We start from the raw sequence: 21525 nt of genomic DNA on the forward strand, positions 1-21525 counted from the left end.
AGGAGCATGAAGAGGTGTTGAAAATCATGAAGAGCCGTAAAAGGTTTGAAATATATGAAGAGCTTCAAAGGTGTCAAAAATATGAGGAGAATGAAACGGTCTGAAAAATAGGAGGAGAATGAAGCAGTGTTGAAACACATGAAGAGCCTGAAAAACTGTGAAAAATATGAAGAGCTTTAAAAGTCGTCAAAATATGAGGAGCATGAAACGGTCGGAAAAATAGGAGGCGCATGAAGCGGTCCTCAAAAACATGAAGAGCCTGAAAAGGAGTGAAAAATATGAAGAGTTTCAAAGGGGGTCAAACATATGAGGAGCATGAAACGGTCTGAAAAATAGGATGAGCATGAAACGGTTTTTTAAAAGATGAAGAGCATGAAAAGGTGTGAAAAATATGAAGAGCTTCAAAATGTGTAAAAAATTTGAGGAGCATGAAACGGTCTGAAAAATAGGAGGAGCATGATGCAGTCCTCAAAAACATGAAGAGCCTGAAAAGGTGTGAAAAATATGAAGAGCTTCAAAAAGTGTCAAAAAATGAGAAACATGAAATGACCAAAAAATAGGAGGAACATGAAGAGGTGTTGATAAAGATGAAGAGCCTGAAAAGGTGTTAAATATATGAAGAGCTTCAAAGGTGTCAAAAAGATGAGGAGAATGAAACTGTCTGAAAAATAGGAGGAGCATGAAGCGGTGGTCAAAAACATGAAGAGCCTGAAAAGTTGTGAAAAATATGAAGAGTTTCAATAGGTGTGAAAAATATGAGATGCATGAAACGGTCTGAAAAATAGGAGGAGAATGAAGCGGTGTTGAGAAATATGAAGAGCCTGAAAAGGTTTGAAATATATGAAGAGCTTCAAAAGGTGTGAAAATATGAGGAGCAGGAAACGGTCTGAAAAATAGGAGGAGCATGAAGCGGTCTTGAAAAACATGAAGCGGTCTTGAAAAACATGAACAGCCTGAAAAGGTGTGAAAAGTATGAAGAGCTTCAAAAGGTGTCAAAAATATGAGGAGCATGAAACGGTCTGAAAAGTAGGAGGATCATGAAGCAGTGTTCAAAAACGTGAAGAGCCTGAAAAGGTGTGAAACATATGAAGAGCTTCAGAAGGTGTCAAAATTATGAAAAGCATGAAACGACTGAAAAATAGGAGGAGCATGAAGCGCTGTTTAAAAACATGAAGAGCCTGAAAAGGTGTGAAAATTATGAAGAGCTTCAAAAGGTTTAAAAATATGAGGAGCATTAATTGGTCTAAAAAATAGGAGGAGCATGAAGCGGTGTTCAACACTATGAAGAGCCTGAAAAGGTGTGAAAAATATGAAGAGCTTCAAAAGGTGTGAAATATATGAGGAGCATGAAACTGTCTGAAAAATAGGAGGATCATGAAGCGGTGTTGAAAAACATTAGGAGCGTGAAAAGGTGTGAAAAATATGAAGAGCTTCAAAAGGTGTCAAATATATGAGGTGCATGAAACAGCTTGAAAAATAGGATGAGCAAGAAACGGTTTTGAAAAGATGAAGCGCCTGAAAATGTGTGAAACATATGAAGAGCTTCAAAAGGTGTCAAAAATATGAGAAGCATGAAACGACTGAAAAATAGGAGGAGCATGAAGCGCTTTTAAAAACATGAAGAGCCTGAAAAGGTGTGAAAAATATGAAGAGCTTCAAAGGTGTCAAAAAGATGAGGAGAAAGAAACTGTCTGAAAAATAGGAGGAGCATGAAGCGGTGGTCAAAAACATGAAGAGCCTGAAAAGTTGTGAAAAATATGAAGAGTTTCAATAGGTGTGAAAAATATGAGGTGCATGAAACGGTCTGAAAAATAGGAGGAGAATGAAGCGGTGTTGAGAAATATGAAGAGCCTGAAAAGGTTTGAAATATATGAAGAGCTTCAAAACGTGTGAAGAATATGAGGAGCAGGAAACGGTCTGAAAAATAGGAGGAGCATGAGCGGTCTTGAAAAACATGAACAGCCTGAAAAGGTGTGAAAAGTATGAAGAGCTTCAAAAGGTGTCAAAAATATGAGGAGCATGAAACGGTCTGAAAAGTAGGAGGATCATGAAGCAGTGTTCAAAAACATGAAGAGCCTGAAAAGGTGTGAAACATATGAAGAGCTTCAGAAGGTGTCAAAAATATGAAAAGCATGAAACGACTGAAAAATAGGAGGAGCATTAAGCGCTGTTTAAAAACATGAAGAGCCTGAAAAGGTGTGAAAATTATGAAGAGCTTCAAAAGGTTTCAAAAATATGAGGAGCATGAATTGGTCTAAAAAATAGGAGGAGCATGAAGCGGTGTTCAACACTATGAAGAGCATGAAAAGGTATGAAAAATATGAAGAGCTTCAAGGGTTTCAAAAATATGAGGAGCATAAAACGGGCTGAAAAATAGGAGGAGCATGAAGCGGTGTTGAAAAACATGAAGAGCCTGAAAAGGTGTGAAAAATATGAAGAGCTTCAAAAGGTGTGAAATATATGAGGAGCATGAAACTGTCTGAAAAATAGGAGGATCATGAAGCGGTGTTGAAAAACATTAGGAGCGTGAAAAGGTGTGAAAAATATAAAGAGCTTCAAAAGGTGTCAAATATATGAGGTGCATGAAACAGCTTGAAAAATAGGATGAGCAAGAAACGGTTTTGAAAAGATGAAGCACCTGAAAAGGTGTGAAACATATGAAGAGCTTCAAAAGGTGTCAAAAATATGAGAAGCATGAAACGACTGAAAAATAGGAGGAGCATGAAGCGCTTTTAAAAACATGAAGAGCCTGAAAAGGTGTGAAATAACTGAAGAGCTTCAAATGTGTTAAATATGAGGAGCATGAAACGGTCTGAAAAATAGGAGGAGCATGAAGCTGTGTTCAAAAACATGAAGAGCCTGAAAAGGTGTGAAAAATATGAAGAGCTTCAAAAGGTGTCAAAAAATATGAAGAAACTGACAAAGGATTAATCTCAAAAATATACAAGCAACTCCTGCAGCTCAATTCCAGAAAAATAAATGACCCAATCAAAAAATGGGCCAAAGAACTAAACAGACATTTCTCCAAAGAAGACATACAGATGGCTAACAAACACATGAAAAGATGCTCAACATCACTCATTATTAGAGAAATGCAAATCAAAACCACAATGAGGTACCATTACACGCCAGTCAGGATGGCTGCTATCCAAAAGTCTACAAGCAATAAATGCTCGAGAGGGTGTGGAGAAAAGGGAACCCTCTTACACTGTTGGTGGGAATGCAAACTAGTACAGCCGCTATGGAAAACAGTGTGGAGATTTCTTAAAAAACTGGAAATAGAACTGCCATATGACCCAGCAATCCCACTTCTGGGCATACACACTGAGGAAACCAGATCTGAAAGAGACACGTGCACCCCAATGTTCATCGCAGCACTGTTTATAATAGCCAGGACATGGAAGCAACCTAGATGCCCATCAGCAGATGAATGGATAAGGAAGCTGTGGTACATATACACCATGGAATATTACTCAGCCATTAAAAAGAATTCATTTGAACCAGTCCTAATGAGATGGATGAAGCTGGAGCCCATTATGCAGAGTGAAGTAAGCCAGAAAGATAAAGAACATTACAGCATACTGACACATGTATATGGAATTTAGAAAGGTGATAACAATAACCCTATATGCAGAACAGAAAAAGAGACACAGAAACACAGAACAGACTTTTGAACTTTGTGGGAGAATGTGAGGGTGGGATATTTGAAAAGAACAGCATGTATACTATCTATGGTGAAACAGATCACCAGCCCAGGTGGGATGCACGAGACAAGTGCTCGGGCCTGGTGCACTGGGAAGACCCAGAGGAATCGGGTGGAGAGGGAGGTGGGAGGGGGGATCGGGATTGGGAATACATGTAAATCCATGGCTGATTCATATCAATGTATGACAAAACCCACTGGGAAAAAAAATAATAATAATAAAAATTAAAAAAGAAAAAAAGAAAAAGGAAAAGAAGGAAAAAAAAAAATATGAGGAGCATGAAACAGTCTGAAAAATAGGAGGAGAATGAAGTGGGGTTGAAAAAAATGAAGAGCCTGAAAAGGTGTGAAATATATGAAGAACTTCAATAGGTGTGAAAAATATGAGGAGCATGAAATGATCTGAAAAACAGGAGGAACATGAAATGGTCTGAAAAATAGGAGGAGCATGAAACGGTCTGAAAATAGGTGGAGCATGAAGCGGTGTTGAAAAACATGAAGAGCCTGAAAAAGTGTGAAAAATATGAAGAGCTTCAAAAGGTGTGAAACACATGAAGAGCATGAATCGGTCTGAAAAATAGGAGGAGCATGAAACGCTGTCCAAAAACATGAAGAGCCTGAAAAGCTGTGAAAAATATGAAGAACTTCAAAAGGTGTGAAATACATGAGGAGCATGAAACGGTCTGAAAAAAACGAGTAGCATGAAACTGTGTTCAAAAACATGAAGAGACTGAAAAGGTGTGAAAAATAGCAAGAGCTTCAAAAGTGTGAAATATAAGAGGAGCATGAAACGGTCTGAAAAATAGGAGGAGCATGAAAAGGTGTTCAAAATCATGAAGAGTCTGAAAAGCTGTGAAAAATATGAAGAGCTTCAAAAGGTGTCAAAAATGAGATGAGCATGAAACGGTCTGAAAAATAGGAGGAGCATGAAGTGGTGTTGAAAAACATGAAGAGCCTGAAAATGTTTGAAATATTTGAAGAGCTTCAAAATGTGTCAGATATGAGAGGAGCATGAAACACTCTGAAAAATAGGAGGAGCATGAAGCGGTGTTGAAAAACATGAAGAGCCTGAAAAGATGAGAAAAATATGAAGAGCTTCAAAAGGTGTCAAAAATATGAGGAGCATGAAATGGTCTGAAATATAGGAGGAGCATGAAACGGTGTTCAAAAACATGAAGAGCCTGAAATGTTGTGAAAAATATGAAGAGCTTCAAAAGGTGTGAAAAATATGAAGAGCTTCAAAAGGTGTCAAAAATATGAGGAGCATGAAACAGTCTGAAATATAGGAGGAGCATGAAACGGTGTTCAAAAACATGAAGAGCCTGCAATGGTGTGAAAAATATGAAGAGCCCCAAAAGTGTCGAAAACATGAGAAGCATGAAACGGTCTGAAAAATAGGAGCAGCATGAAGTGGTGTTGAAAAACATGAAGAGCCTGAAAAGGTGTGAAAAATATGAAGAGCTTCAAAAGGTGTCAATAATAAGAGGTGCATGAAACAGTTTGAAATATAGGAGGAGCAAGAAACGATCTGAAAAATAGGAGGAGCATGAAGCGGTGTTGAAAAACATGAAGAGCCTGAAAAGATGAGAAAAATATGAAGAGCTTCAAAAGGTGTGAAAAATATGAGGAGCATTAAACGGTCTGAAAAATAGGAGAAGCATGAAACGGTGTTAGAAACATGAAGAGCATGAAAAGGTGTGAATAATATGAAGAGCTTCAAAATGTGTCATAAATATGAGGAGCATGAAACCGTCTCAAAATTAGGAGGAGCACGAAGCGTTGTTCAAAATATGGAGAGCCTGAAAAGGTATGAAAAATATGAAGAGCCTCAAAAGGTGTCTAAAATATGAAGAGCATGAAACGGTCTGAAAAATAGGAGGAGCATGAAACGGTGTTCAAAAACATGAAGTGCCTGAAAAGGAGTGAAAAATATGAACAGCTTCAAAAGATGTCAAAAATATGCGGAGCATGAAATGGTCTGAAAAATAGGAGGAGCATGAAACGGTGTTCCAAAACATGAAGAGCCTGAAAAGGTATGGAAAATATGAAGAGCTTCAAAAGGTGTTAAAAATATGAGGAACCTGAAACGGTCTCAAAAATAGGAGGAGCATGAAACGGTCTGAAAAATAGGAGGAGCATGAGGCGGTGTTGCAAAACATGAAGAGCCTGAAAAGGTGTGAAAAACATGAAGAGCTTCAAAAGGTGTGAAATGTATGAGGAGCATGAAACGGTCGGTAAAATAGGAGGAGCATGAAGTGGTGTTCAAAAATATGAAGAGCCTGAAAAGGTGTGAAAAATATGAAGAGCTTCAAAATGTGTGAAAAATATGAACAGGTTCAAAAGGTGTAAAAAATGAGATGAGCATGAAACGGTCTGAAAAATAGGAGGAGCATGAAGTGGTGTTGAAAAACATGAATAGCCTGAAAAGGTGTGAAAAATATGAAGAGCTTCAAAAGGTGTCAAAAATATGAGGAGCATAAAACGGTCTGAAAAATAGGAGGAGCATGAAACGGTCTGAAAAGTAGGAGGAGCATGAAGCGGTGTTGAAAAACATGAAGAGCCTGAAAAGGTGTGAAAAATATGAAGAGCTTCAAAAGGTGTCAAAAATATGAGGAGCATGATCGGTCTGAAAAACTCTAGGAGCATGAAGCGGCGTTGAAAAACATGAAGAGCCTGAAAAGTTGTGAAAAATATGAAGAGCTTCAAAATATTTCAAAAATATGAGGGGCATGAATGGTCTGAAAAATAGGAGGAGCATGAAGCTGTGTTCAAAAACATGAAGTGACTGAAAAGGTGTGAAAAATATGAAGAGCTTCAAAAACGTGTGAAAAATATGAGGAGCATGAAACAGTCTGAAAAAGAGGAGGAGCATGAAAAGGCGTTGAAAAACATGAAGAGCCTGAAAAGTTTTGAAAAATAGGAAGAGCTTCAAACAGTGTGAAATATATGAGGAGAATGAAACGGTCTGTAAAATAGGAGGAGCATGAAGCGGTGTTCAAAAACATGGAGAACTGGAACGGTGCGAAAAATATGAAGAGCTTCAAAAGATTTGAAAAATATGAAGAGCATGAACAGGTCTGAAAAATATGGGGAGCATGAAGCGGTGTTTAAAATCTGAAGATCCTGAAAAGGTGTGAAAAATATGAAGAGCTTCAAAAGGTGTGAAAAATATCAAGAGCTTCAAAAGGTGTCAAAAATGAGATGAGCATGAAACGTTCTGAATAATAGGAGGAACATGAAGTGGTGTTGAAAAACATGAAGAGACTGAAAATGTGTGAAAAATATGAAGTGCTTCAAGTGGTGTGAAATACATGAGGAGCATGAAACGGTCTGAAAAATGGTAGGAGCATGAAGGTGTGCTCCAAAACATGAAGAGCCTGAAAAGGTGTGAAAAATATGAGGAGCTTCAAAAGGTGTGAAAAATATGAAGAGCTTCAAAAGGTGTGAAAAATGAGAGGAGCATGAAACGTTATGAAAAATAGAAGGAGCATGAAGCGGTGTTTTAAAAACACGAAGAGCTTCAAAAGGTGTCAAAATATGAGGAGCATGAAACGGTCTGAAAAGTAGGAGGAGCATGAAACGGTGTTCCAAAACATGAAGAGCCTGAAAAGGTATGGAAAATATGAAGAGGTTCAAAAGGTGTTAAAAATATGAGGAGCAGGAAACGGTCTTAAAAATAGGAGGAGCATGAAACGGTGTTTTAAAAACACGAAGAGCTTCAAAAGGTGTCAAAATATGAGGAGCATGAAACGGTCTGAAAAGTAGGAGGAGCATGAATCGGTGTTAAAGAACATGAAGAGCCTGAAAAGGTGTGAAATATATGAAGAGCTTCAAAAGGTGTCAAAAATATGAGGAGCAGGAAACGGTCTGAAAAGTAGGAGGAGCATGAATCGGTGTTAAAGAACATGAAGAGCCTGAAAAGTTGTGAAAAATAGGAAGAGCTTCAAAAGGTGTCAAAAATATGAGGAGCATGAAACGGTCTGAAAAATATGAGGAGCATGAGGTTGTGTTGAAAAATATGAAGAGCCTGAAAAGGTGTGAAAAATATGGAGAGCTTCAAAAGGTGTCAAAATATGAGCAGCATGAAACGGTCTGAAAAACAGGAGGAACATGAAACGGTCTGAAAAATAGGAGGAGCATGAAACGGTCTGAAAATAGGTGGAGCATGAAGCGGTGTTGAAAAACATGAAGAGCCTGAAAAAGTGTGAAAAATATGAAGAGCTTCAAAAGGTGTGAAACACATGAAGAGCATGAATCGGTCTGAAAAATAGGAGGAGCATGAAACGCTGTCCAAAAACATGAAGAGCCTGAAAAGCTGTGAAAAATATGAAGAACTTCAAAAGGTGTCAAAAAGATGAGGAGCATGAAACGGTCTGAAAAAAACGAGTAGCATGAAACTGTGTTCAAAAACATGAAGAGACTGAAAAGCTGTGAAAAATAGCAAGAGCTTCAAAAGTGTGAAATATAAGGGGAGCATGAAACGGTCTGAAAAATAGGAGGAGCATGAAAAGGTGTTCAAAATCATGAAGAGTCTGAAAAGCTGTGAAAAATATGAAGAGCTTCATTGGTGTCAAAATATGAGGAGCATGAAACGGTCTAAAAAATATGAGGAGCATGAAGTGGCATTGAAAAACATTAAGAGACTGAAAAAGTGTGAAAAATATGAAGTGCTTCAAAAGCTGTGAAAAATGAGATGAGCATGAAAAGGACTGAAAAATAGGAGGAGCATGAAGTGGTGTTGAAAAACATGAAGAGCCTGAAAAGGTGTGAAAAATATGAAGAGCTTCAAAAGGTGTGAAATACATGAGGAGCATGAAGCGGTCTGAAAAATAGTAGGAGCATGAAGCGGTCTGAAAATTAGGAGGAGCAAGAAGCGGTGTTGAGAAACCTGAAGAGCCTGAAAATGTGTCAAAAATATGAAAAGCTTCAAAAGTTGTGAAAAATATGAAGAGCTTCAAAAGGTGTCAAAAATGAGATGAGCATGAAACGGTCTGAAAAATAGGAGGAGCATGAAGTGGTGTTGAAAAACATGAAGAGCCTGAAAATGTTTGAAATATTTGAAGAGCTTCAAAATGTGTCAGATATGAGAGGAGCATGAAACACTCTGAAAAATAGGAGGAGCATGAAGCGGTGTTGAAAAACATGAAGAGCCTGAAAAGATGAGAAAAATATGAAGAGCTTCAAAAGGTGTCAAAAATATGAGGAGCATGAAATGGTCTGAAATATAGGAGGAGCATGAAACGGTGTTCAAAAACATGAAGAGCCTGAAATGTTGTGAAAAATATGAAGAGCTTCAAAAGGTGTGAAAAATATGAAGAGCTTCAAAAGGTGTCAAAAATATGAGGAGCATGAAACAGTCTGAAATATAGGAGGAGCATGAAACGGTGTTCAAAAACATGAAGAGCCTGCAATGGTGTGAAAAATATGAAGAGCCCCAAAAGTGTCGAAAACATGAGAAGCATGAAACGGTCTGAAAAATAGGAGCAGCATGAAGTGGTGTTGAAAAACATGAAGAGCCTGAAAAGGTGTGAAAAATATGAAGAGCTTCAAAAGGTGTCAATAATAAGAGGTGCATGAAACAGTTTGAAATATAGGAGGAGCAAGAAACGATCTGAAAAATAGGAGGAGCATGAAGCGGTGTTGAAAAACATGAAGAGCCTGAAAAGATGAGAAAAATATGAAGAGCTTCAAAAGGTGTGAAAAATATGAGGAGCATTAAACGGTCTGAAAAATAGGAGAAGCATGAAACGGTGTTAGAAACATGAAGAGCATGAAAAGGTGTGAATAATATGAAGAGCTTCAAAATGTGTCATAAATATGAGGAGCATGAAACCGTCTCAAAATTAGGAGGAGCACGAAGCGTTGTTCAAAATATGGAGAGCCTGAAAAGGTATGAAAAATATGAAGAGCCTCAAAAGGTGTCTAAAATATGAAGAGCATGAAACGGTCTGAAAAATAGGAGGAGCATGAAACGGTGTTCAAAAACATGAAGTGCCTGAAAAGGAGTGAAAAATATGAACAGCTTCAAAAGATGTCAAAAATATGCGGAGCATGAAATGGTCTGAAAAATAGGAGGAGCATGAAACGGTGTTCCAAAACATGAAGAGCCTGAAAAGGTATGGAAAATATGAAGAGCTTCAAAAGGTGTTAAAAATATGAGGAACCTGAAACGGTCTCAAAAATAGGAGGAGCATGAAACGGTCTGAAAAATAGGAGGAGCATGAGGCGGTGTTGCAAAACATGAAGAGCCTGAAAAGGTGTGAAAAACATGAAGAGCTTCAAAAGGTGTGAAATGTATGAGGAGCATGAAACGGTCGGTAAAATAGGAGGAGCATGAAGTGGTGTTCAAAAATATGAAGAGCCTGAAAAGGTGTGAAAAATATGAAGAGCTTCAAAATGTGTGAAAAATATGAACAGGTTCAAAAGGTGTAAAAAATGAGATGAGCATGAAACGGTCTGAAAAATAGGAGGAGCATGAAGTGGTGTTGAAAAACATGAATAGCCTGAAAAGGTGTGAAAAATATGAAGAGCTTCAAAAGGTGTCAAAAATATGAGGAGCATAAAACGGTCTGAAAAATAGGAGGAGCATGAAACGGTCTGAAAAGTAGGAGGAGCATGAAGCGGTGTTGAAAAACATGAAGAGCCTGAAAAGGTGTGAAAAATATGAAGAGCTTCAAAAGGTGTCAAAAATATGAGGAGCATGATCGGTCTGAAAAACTCTAGGAGCATGAAGCGGCGTTGAAAAACATGAAGAGCCTGAAAAGTTGTGAAAAATATGAAGAGCTTCAAAATATTTCAAAAATATGAGGGGCATGAATGGTCTGAAAAATAGGAGGAGCATGAAGCTGTGTTCAAAAACATGAAGTGACTGAAAAGGTGTGAAAAATATGAAGAGCTTCAAAAACGTGTGAAAAATATGAGGAGCATGAAACAGTCTGAAAAAGAGGAGGAGCATGAAAAGGCGTTGAAAAACATGAAGAGCCTGAAAAGTTTTGAAAAATAGGAAGAGCTTCAAACAGTGTGAAATATATGAGGAGAATGAAACGGTCTGTAAAATAGGAGGAGCATGAAGCGGTGTTCAAAAACATGGAGAACTGGAACGGTGCGAAAAATATGAAGAGCTTCAAAAGATTTGAAAAATATGAAGAGCATGAACAGGTCTGAAAAATATGGGGAGCATGAAGCGGTGTTTAAAATCTGAAGATCCTGAAAAGGTGTGAAAAATATGAAGAGCTTCAAAAGGTGTGAAAAATATCAAGAGCTTCAAAAGGTGTCAAAAATGAGATGAGCATGAAACGTTCTGAATAATAGGAGGAACATGAAGTGGTGTTGAAAAACATGAAGAGACTGAAAATGTGTGAAAAATATGAAGTGCTTCAAGTGGTGTGAAATACATGAGGAGCATGAAACGGTCTGAAAAATGGTAGGAGCATGAAGGTGTGCTCCAAAACATGAAGAGCCTGAAAAGGTGTGAAAAATATGAGGAGCTTCAAAAGGTGTGAAAAATATGAAGAGCTTCAAAAGGTGTGAAAAATGAGAGGAGCATGAAACGTTATGAAAAATAGAAGGAGCATGAAGCGGTGTTTTAAAAACACGAAGAGCTTCAAAAGGTGTCAAAATATGAGGAGCATGAAACGGTCTGAAAAGTAGGAGGAGCATGAAACGGTGTTCCAAAACATGAAGAGCCTGAAAAGGTATGGAAAATATGAAGAGGTTCAAAAGGTGTTAAAAATATGAGGAGCAGGAAACGGTCTTAAAAATAGGAGGAGCATGAAACGGTGTTTTAAAAACACGAAGAGCTTCAAAAGGTGTCAAAATATGAGGAGCATGAAACGGTCTGAAAAGTAGGAGGAGCATGAATCGGTGTTAAAGAACATGAAGAGCCTGAAAAGGTGTGAAATATATGAAGAGCTTCAAAAGGTGTCAAAAATATGAGGAGCAGGAAACGGTCTGAAAAGTAGGAGGAGCATGAATCGGTGTTAAAGAACATGAAGAGCCTGAAAAGTTGTGAAAAATAGGAAGAGCTTCAAAAGGTGTCAAAAATATGAGGAGCATGAAACGGTCTGAAAAATATGAGGAGCATGAGGTTGTGTTGAAAAATATGAAGAGCCTGAAAAGGTGTGAAAAATATGGAGAGCTTCAAAAGGTGTCAAAATATGAGCAGCATGAAACGGTCTGAAAAACAGGAGGAACATGAAACGGTCTGAAAAATAGGAGGAGCATGAAACGGTCTGAAAATAGGTGGAGCATGAAGCGGTGTTGAAAAACATGAAGAGCCTGAAAAAGTGTGAAAAATATGAAGAGCTTCAAAAGGTGTGAAACACATGAAGAGCATGAATCGGTCTGAAAAATAGGAGGAGCATGAAACGCTGTCCAAAAACATGAAGAGCCTGAAAAGCTGTGAAAAATATGAAGAACTTCAAAAGGTGTCAAAAAGATGAGGAGCATGAAACGGTCTGAAAAAAACGAGTAGCATGAAACTGTGTTCAAAAACATGAAGAGACTGAAAAGCTGTGAAAAATAGCAAGAGCTTCAAAAGTGTGAAATATAAGGGGAGCATGAAACGGTCTGAAAAATAGGAGGAGCATGAAAAGGTGTTCAAAATCATGAAGAGTCTGAAAAGCTGTGAAAAATATGAAGAGCTTCATTGGTGTCAAAATATGAGGAGCATGAAACGGTCTAAAAAATATGAGGAGCATGAAGTGGCATTGAAAAACATTAAGAGACTGAAAAAGTGTGAAAAATATGAAGTGCTTCAAAAGCTGTGAAAAATGAGATGAGCATGAAAAGGACTGAAAAATAGGAGGAGCATGAAGTGGTGTTGAAAAACATGAAGAGCCTGAAAAGGTGTGAAAAATATGAAGAGCTTCAAAAGGTGTGAAATACATGAGGAGCATGAAGCGGTCTGAAAAATAGTAGGAGCATGAAGCGGTCTGAAAATTAGGAGGAGCAAGAAGCGGTGTTGAGAAACCTGAAGAGCCTGAAAATGTGTCAAAAATATGAAAAGCTTCAAAAGTTGTGAAAAATATGAAGAGCTTCAAAAGGTGTCAAAAATGAGATGAGCATGAAACGGTCTGAAAAATAGGAGGAGCATGAAGTGGTGTTGAAAAACATGAAGAGCCTGAAAATGTTTGAAATATTTGAAGAGCTTCAAAATGTGTCAGATATGAGAGGAGCATGAAACACTCTGAAAAATAGGAGGAGCATGAAGCGGTGTTGAAAAACATGAAGAGCCTGAAAAGATGAGAAAAATATGAAGAGCTTCAAAAGGTGTCAAAAATATGAGGAGCATGAAATGGTCTGAAATATAGGAGGAGCATGAAACGGTGTTCAAAAACATGAAGAGCCTGAAATGTTGTGAAAAATATGAAGAGCTTCAAAAGGTGTGAAAAATATGAAGAGCTTCAAAAGGTGTCAAAAATATGAGGAGCATGAAACAGTCTGAAATATAGGAGGAGCATGAAACGGTGTTCAAAAATATGAAGAGCCTGCAATGGTGTGAAAAATATGAAGAGCCCCAAAAGTGTCGAAAACATGAGAAGCATGAAACGGTCTGAAAAATAGGAGCAGCATGAAGTGGTGTTGAAAAACATGAAGAGCCTGAAAAGGTGTGAAAAATATGAAGAGCTTCAAAAGGTGTCAATAATAAGAGGTGCATGAAACAGTTTGAAATATAGGAGGAGCAAGAAACGATCTGAAAAATAGGAGGAGCATGAAGCGGTGTTGAAAAACATGAAGAGCCTGAAAAGATGAGAAAAATATGAAGAGCTTCAAAAGGTGTGAAAAATATGAGGAGCATTAAACGGTCTGAAAAATAGGAGAAGCATGAAACGGTGTTAGAAACATGAAGAGCATGAAAAGGTGTGAATAATATGAAGAGCTTCAAAATGTGTCATAAATATGAGGAGCATGAAACCGTCTCAAAATTAGGAGGAGCACGAAGCGTTGTTCAAAATATGGAGAGCCTGAAAAGGTATGAAAAATATGAAGAGCCTCAAAAGGTGTCTAAAATATGAAGAGCATGAAACGGTCTGAAAAATAGGAGGAGCATGAAACGGTGTTCAAAAACATGAAGTGCCTGAAAAGGAGTGAAAAATATGAACAGCTTCAAAAGATGTCAAAAATATGCGGAGCATGAAATGGTCTGAAAAATAGGAGGAGCATGAAACGGTGTTGAAAAACATGAAGAGCCTGAAAAGGTGTGAAAAATAAGAAGAGCTTCAAAAGATGTCAAATATATGAGGAGTAGGAAACGGTCTCAAAAATAGGAGGAGCATGAAGTGGTATTGAAAAACAGAAAGAGCCTGAAATGGTGTGAAAAATATGAAGAGCTTCAAAATGTGTCAAAAATATGAGGAGCATGAAACCGTGTAAAAAATAGAGTTGCATGAAGTTGTGTTCAAAAACATGAAGAGCTTGAAAAGGTGTGAAAAATATGAAGAGCTTCAAAAGGTGGGAAATACATGAGGAGCAAGAAACGGACTGAAAAATAGGAGGAGCATGAAGCGGTGTTTAAAAACATGAAGAGCCTGAAAAGGTGTGGAAAATATGAAGAGCTTCAAAAGGTGTCAAAAATATGAGAAGCATGAAATGATCTGAAAAATAGGAGGAACGTGAAACGGTCTGAAAAATAGGAGGAGCATGAAGCGGTGTTCAAAAACATGAATAGCCTGAAAAGGTGTGAAAAATTTGAAGAGCTTCAAAAGGTGTGAAATCCATGAGGAGCATGAAACGGTCTGAAAAATAGAAGCGGCATGAAATGGTGTTGAAAAACATAAAGAGCCTGAAAATGTGTGAAATATATGAAGAGCTTCAAAAGTGTGAAAAATATGAGGAGCTTGAAACGGTCTGAAAAATAAGAGGAGCATGAAACGGTGTTCAAAAACATGAAGAGCCTGGAAAGGTGCGAAAAATATGAAGAGCTTCAAAAGATTTGAAAAATATGAGGAGCATGAAAAGGTCTGAAAAATAGGAGGAGCATGAAGCGGTGTTTAAAAACATGAAGATTCTGAAAAGGTGTGAAAAATATGAAGAGCCTGAAAAGGTGTGAAATATATCAAGAGCTTCAAAAGGTGTCAAAAATGAGATGAGCATGAAACGGTCTGAAAAATAGGAGGAGGATGAAGTGGTGTTGAAAACATGAAGGGCATGAAAAGGTGTGAAATATATGAAGAGCTTCAAAAGGTGTCAAAAATATGAGGAGCATGAAACGGTCTGAAACATAGGAGGAGCATGAATTATTGTTGACAAACATAAAGAGCCTGAAAAGGTGTGAAAAATATGAAGAGCTTCAAAAGGTGTGAAATACATGAGGAGGATGAAACGGTCTGAAAACTAGGAGGAGCATGAAGGGGTGTTGAAAAACTTGAAGAGCCTGAAAAGGTGTGAAATATATGAAGAGCTTCAAAAGATGTGAAAATTATGTGGAGCAGGAAACGGTCTGAAAATTAGGAGGTTCATGAAGCGGTGTTGAAAAACATGAAGAGCCTGAAAAGGTGTGAAAAATATGAAGAGCTTCACAAGGTGTGAAGTATATGAGGAGCTTGAAACGCTCTGAAAAACAGGAGGAGCATGAAGTGGTGTTGAAAAACATGAAGAGCATGAAAAAGTGTGAAAAATATGAAGAGCTTCAAAAGGTGTGAAAAATATGAAGAGCTTCAAAAGCTGTGAAAAATATGAAGAGCTTCAAAAGGTGTCAAAAATATGAGGAGCATGAAACGGTCTGAAAAATAGGAGGAGCATGAAACGGTGTTGAAAAACATGAAGAGCCTGAAAACGTGTGAAAAATATGAAGAACTTCAAAAGATGTGAAAAATAAGAAGAGCTTCAAAAGGTGTCAAAAATGATGTGAGCATGAAACGGTCTGAAAAATAGGAGGAGAATGAAGTGGGGTTGAAAAAATTGAAGAGCCTGAAAAGGTGTGAAATATATGAAGAGCTTCAATAGGTGTGAAAAATATGAGGAGCATGAAATGATCTGAAAAACAGGAGGAACATGAAACGGTCTGAAAAATAGGAGGAGCATGAAACGGTCTGAAAATAGGTGGAGCCTGAAGCGGTGTTGAAAAACATGAAGAGCCTGAAAAAGTGTGAAAAATATGAAGAGCTTCAAAAGGTGTGAAACACATGAAGAGCATGAATCGGTCTGAAAAATAGGAGCATGAAACGATGTCCAAAAACATGAAGAGCCTGAAAAGCTGTGAAAAATATGAAGAACTTCAAAAGGTGTCAAAAAGATGAGGAGCATGAAACGGTCTGAAAAAAACGAGTAGCATGAAACTGTGTTCAAAAACATGAAGAGACTGAAAAGGTGTGAAAAATAGCAAGAGCTTCAAAAGTGTGAAATATAAGAGGAGCATGAAACGGTCTGAAAAATAGGAGGAGCATGAAAAGGTGTTCAAAATCATGAAGAGTCTGAAAAGCTGTGAAAAATATGAAGAGCTTCAAATGGTGTCAAAATATGAGGAGCATGAAACGGTCTAAAAAATATGAGGAGCATGAAGTGGCATTGAAAAACATTAAGAGACTGAAAAAGTGTGAAAAATATGAAGTGCTTCAAAAGCTGTGAAAAATGAGATGAGCATGAAAAGGACTGAAAAATAGGAGGAGCATGAAGTGGTGTTGAAAAACATGAAGAGCCTGAAAAGGTGTGAAAAATATGAAGAGCTTCAAAAGGTGTGAAATACATGAGGAGCATGAAGCGGTCTGAAAAATAGTAGGAGCATGAAGCGGTCTGAAAATTAGGAGGAGCAAGAAGCGGTGTTGAGAAACCTGAAGAGCCTGAAAATGTGTCAAAAATATGAAAAGCTTCAAAAGTTGTGAAAAATATGAAGAGCTTCAAAAGGTGTCAAAAATGAGATGAGCATGAAACGGTCTGAAAAATAGGAGGAGCATGAAGTGGTGTTGAAAAACATGAAGAGCCTGAAAATACTTGAAATATTTGAAGAGCTTCAAAATGTGTCAGATATGAGAGGAGCATGAAACACTCTGAAAAATAGGAGGAGCATGAAGCGGTGTTGAAAAACATGAAGAGCCTGAAAAGATGAGAAAAATATGAAGAGCTTCAAAAGGTGTCAAAAATATGAGGAGCATGAAATGGTCTGAAATATAGGAGGAGCATGAAACGGTGTTCAAAAACATGAAGAGCCTGAAATGTTGTGAAAAATATGAAGAGCTTCAAAAGGTGTGAAAAATATGAAGAGCTTCAAAAGGTGTCAAAAATATGAGGAGCATGAAACAGTCTGAAATATAGGAGGAGCATGAAACGGTGTTCAAAAACATGAAGAGCCTGCAATGGTGTGAAAAATATGAAGAGCCCCAAACGTGTCGAAAACATGAGAAGCATGAAACGGTCTGAAAAATAGGAGGAGCATGAAACGCTGTTCAAAACCAAGAAGAGACTGAAAAGCTGTGAAATACATGAAGAGCTTCAAAAAGTGTCAAAAATATGAGGAGCATGAAACGGTGAGACAAATAGGAGGAGCATGAAACGGTGTTCAAAAACATAAAGAGCCTGAAAAGGTGTGAAAAATTTGAAGAGCTTCAAAAGGTGTGAAATCCATGAGGAGCATGAAACGGTCTGAAAAATAGAAGCGGCATGAAATGGTGTTGAAAAACATAAAGAGCCTGAAAAGGTGTGAAATATATGAAGAGCTTCAAAAGGTGTCAAAAATATGAGGAGCATGAAATGGTCTGAAATATAGGAGGAGCATGAAACGGTGTTCAAAAACATGAAGAGCCTGAAATGTTGTGAAAAATATGAAGAGCTTCAAAAGGTGTGAAAAATATGAAGAGCTTCAAAAGGTGTCAAAAATATGAGGAGCATGAAACAGTCTGAAATATAGGAGGAGCATGAAACGGTGTTCAAAAACATGAAGAGCCTGCAATGGTGTGAAAAATATGAAGAGCCCCAAACGTGTCGAAAACATGAGAAGCATGAAACGGTCTGAAAAATAGGAGCAGCATGAAGTGGTGTTGAAAAACATGAAGAGCCTGAAAAGGTGTGAAAAATATGAAGAGCTTCAAAAGGTGTCAATAATAAGAGGTGCATGAAACAGTTTGAAATATAGGAGGAGCAAGAAACGATCTGAAAAATAGGAGGAGCATGAAGCGGTGTTGAAAAACATGAAGAGCCTGAAAAGATGAGAAAAATATGAAGAGCTTCAAAAGGTGTGAAAAATATGAGGAGCATTAAACGGTCTGAAAAATAGGAGAAGCATGAAACGGTGTTAGAAACATGAAGAGCATGAAAAGGTGTGAATAATATGAAGAGCTTCAAAATGTGTCATAAATATGAGGAGCATGAAACCGTCTCAAAATTAGGAGGAGCACGAAGCGTTGTTCAAAATATGGAGAGCCTGAAAAGGTATGAAAAATATGAAGAGCCTCAAAAGGTGTCTAAAATATGAAGAGCATGAAACGGTCTGAAAAATAGGAGGAGCATGAAACGGTGTTCAAAAACATGAAGTGCCTGAAAAGGAGTGAAAAATATGAACAGCTTCAAAATATGTCAAAAATATGCGGAGCATGAAATGGTCTGAAAAATAGGAGGAGCATGAAACGGTGTTCCAAAACATGAAGAGCCTGAAAAGGTATGGAAAATATGAAGAGCTTCAAAAGGTGTTAAAAATATGAGGAGCAGGAAACGGTCTTAAAAATAGGAGGAGCATGAAACGGTGTTTTAAAAACACGAACAGCTTCAAAAGGTGTCAAAATATGAGGAGCATGAAACGGTCTCAAAAGTAGGAGGAGCATGAATCGGTGTTAAAAACATGAGAGCCTGAAAAGGTGTGAAATATATGAAGAGCTTCAAAAGGTGTCAAAAATATGAGGAGCAGGAAACGGTCTGAAAAGTAGGAGGAGCATGAATCGGTGTTAAACAACATGAAGAGCCTGAAAAGTTGTGAAAAATAGGAAGAGCTTCAAAAGGTGTCAAAAATATGAGGAGCATGAAACGGTCTGAAAAATATGAGGAGCATGAGGTTGTGTTGAAAAATATGAAGAGCCTGAAAAGGTGTGAAAAATATGGAGAGCTTCAAAAGGTGTCAAAATATGAGCAGCATGAAACGGTCTGAAAAACAGGAAGAGCAGTAAACAGTGTTCAAAAACAAGAAGAACCAGGAAAGGTGTGTAAAATATGAAGAGCTTCAAAAGGTGTCAAAAATAAGAGAAGCATGAAACGGTCTGAAAAATAGGAGGAGCATGAAACAGTGTTGAAAAACATGAAGAGCCTGAAAAGGTGTGAAATATATGAAGAGCTTCAAAAGATGTCAAAAATATTAAGAGCATGAAACGGTCTGAAAAATAGGAGGAGCATGCAGCGGTGTTGAAAACCATGAAGAGCCTGAAAACGTGTGAAAAATATGAAGAGTTTCAAAAGGTGTCAAATATATAGGAGCATGAAACTGTCTGAAAAATAGTATGAGAATGAAACGGTTTTGAAAAAGATGAAGAGCATGAAAACCTGTGAAAAATATGATGAGCTTCAGAAGGTGTCAAAAATATGAGGAGCATGAAACGGTCTCAAAAATAGTACGAGCATGAAGCTGTGCTGAAAAACATGAAGAGAATGAAAAGGTGTGAAAAATATGAAGAGCTTCAAAAGGTGTCAAAAATATGAGGAGGATGAAACGGTCTGTAAAAGAGGAGGAGCATGAAGCTCAGTGGAAAAACATGAAGAGAATGAAAGGTGTTAAAAATATGAAGAGCTTCAAAAGTTGTCAAAAATATGAGGAGCATGAAACGTTTTGAAAAATAGGAGGAACATGAAGCGTTGTTTAAAAACGTGAAGAACCTGAAAAGGTGTGAAAAATATGAAGAGCTTCAAAAGGTGTCAAAAATATGAGGAGCATGAAACAGACTGAAAAAAAAATGAGGAGCATGAAACTGTGTTGAAAAACATGAAGAGATTGAAAATGTGTGAAAAATATGAAGAGCTTCAAAAGGTGTCAAAATATGAGGAGCATGAAACGGTCTGAAAAATAAGAGGAGCATGAAGTGGTGTTGAAAAACAAGAAGAGCCTGAAAAGGTGTGAAAAATATGAAAGGCTTCAAAAGGTGTCAAAAATATTTGGAGCATGAAAAGGTCTGAAAAATAGTAGCAGCAAGAAACGGTGTTCAAAAACATGAAGAGCCTGAGAAGGTGTGAAAAATATGAAGAGCTTCAAAAGGTGACAAAAATATTAACAGCATGAAACGTTCTGAAAAAAGGAGGAGCATGAGGCGGTGTTGAAAAACATGAAGAGCCTGAAAAGGTGTGAAAAATATGAAGAGCTTCAAAAGGTGACAAAAATATTAACAGCATGAAACGTTCTGAAAAAAGGAGGAGCATGAAGTGGTGTTGAAAAACATGAAGAGCCTGAAAAGGTGTGAAAAATATGAAGAGCTTCAAAAGGTGTCAAAAATATGAGGTGCATGAAACTGTCTGAAAATAGGAGGAGTAAGAAGTGGTGTTTCAAAATATGAAGAGCCTGAAATGGGGTGAAAAATATGAAGAGCTTCAAAAGGTGTCAAAAATATGAGGAGCATGAAACAGTCTGAAAAATCGGAGGCACATGAAACGTTCTGAAAAATAGGAGGAGCATGAAGCGGTGTTCAAAATCATGAAGAGCCTGAAAAGGTGTGAAGAATATGAAGAGCTTCACAAGGTGTCAAATATATGAGGAGCACGAAACGGTCTGAAAAATATGAGGAGCATGAAACGGTGTTCAAAAACATGAAGAGCCTGAAAAGGTGTGAAATATATGAAGAGCTTTAAAAGGTGTCAAATATATGAGGAGCATGAAACGGTCTGAAAATAGGAGGAGCATGAAACGGTGTTGAAAAACATGAAAAGCATGAAAAGGTGTGAAAAATAAGAAGAGCTTCAAAAGATGTCAAATATATGAGGAGCAGGAAACGGTCTGAAAAATAGGAGGAGCATGAAACGGTGTTCCAAAACATGAAGAGCCTGAAAAGGTATGGAAAATATGAAGAGCTTCAAAAGGTGTTAAAAATATGAGGAGCAGGAAACGGTCTTAAAAATAGGAGGAGCATGAAACGGTGTTTTAAAAACACGAAGAGCTTCAAAAGGTGTCAAAATATGAGGAGCATGAAACGGTCTCAAAAGTAGGAGGAGCATGAATCGGTGTTAAAGAACATGAAGAGCCTGAAAAGGTGTGAAATATATGAAGAGCTTCAAAAGGTGTCAAAAATATGAGGAGCAGGAAACGGTCTGAAAAGTAGGAGGAGCATGAATCGGTGTTAAACAACATGAAGAGCCTGAAAAGTTGTGAAAAATAGGAAGAGCTTCAAAAGGTGTCAAAAATATGAGGAGCATAAAACGGTCTGAAAAATATGAGGAGCATGAGGTTGTGTTGAAAAATATGAAGAGCCTGAAAAGGTGTGAAAAATATGGAGAGCTTCAAAAGGTGTCAAAATATGAGCAGCATGAAACGGTCTGAAAAACAGGAAGAGCAGGAAACAGTGTTCAAAAACAAGAAGAACCAGGAAAGGTGTGTAAAATATGAAGAGCTTCAAAAGGTGTCAAAAATAAGAGAAGCATGAAACGGTCTGAAAAATAGGAGGAGCATGAAACAGTGTTGAAAAACATGAAGAGCCTGAAAAGGTGTGAAATATATGAAGAGCTTCAAAAGATGTCAAAAATATTAAGAGCATGAAACGGTCTGAAAAATAGGAGGAGCATGCAGCGGTGTTGAAAACCATGAAGAGCCTGAAAACGTGTGAAAAATATGAAGAGTTTCAAAAGGTGTCAAATATATAGGAGCATGAAACTGTCTGAAAAATAGTATGAGAATGAAACGGTTTTGAAAAAGATGAAGAGCA

This window comes from Dama dama, unplaced genomic scaffold, assembly GCF_033118175.1.
Source record: "Dama dama isolate Ldn47 unplaced genomic scaffold, ASM3311817v1 ptg000125l, whole genome shotgun sequence".
NCBI classification, from domain to species: Eukaryota; Metazoa; Chordata; class Mammalia; order Artiodactyla; family Cervidae; genus Dama; species Dama dama.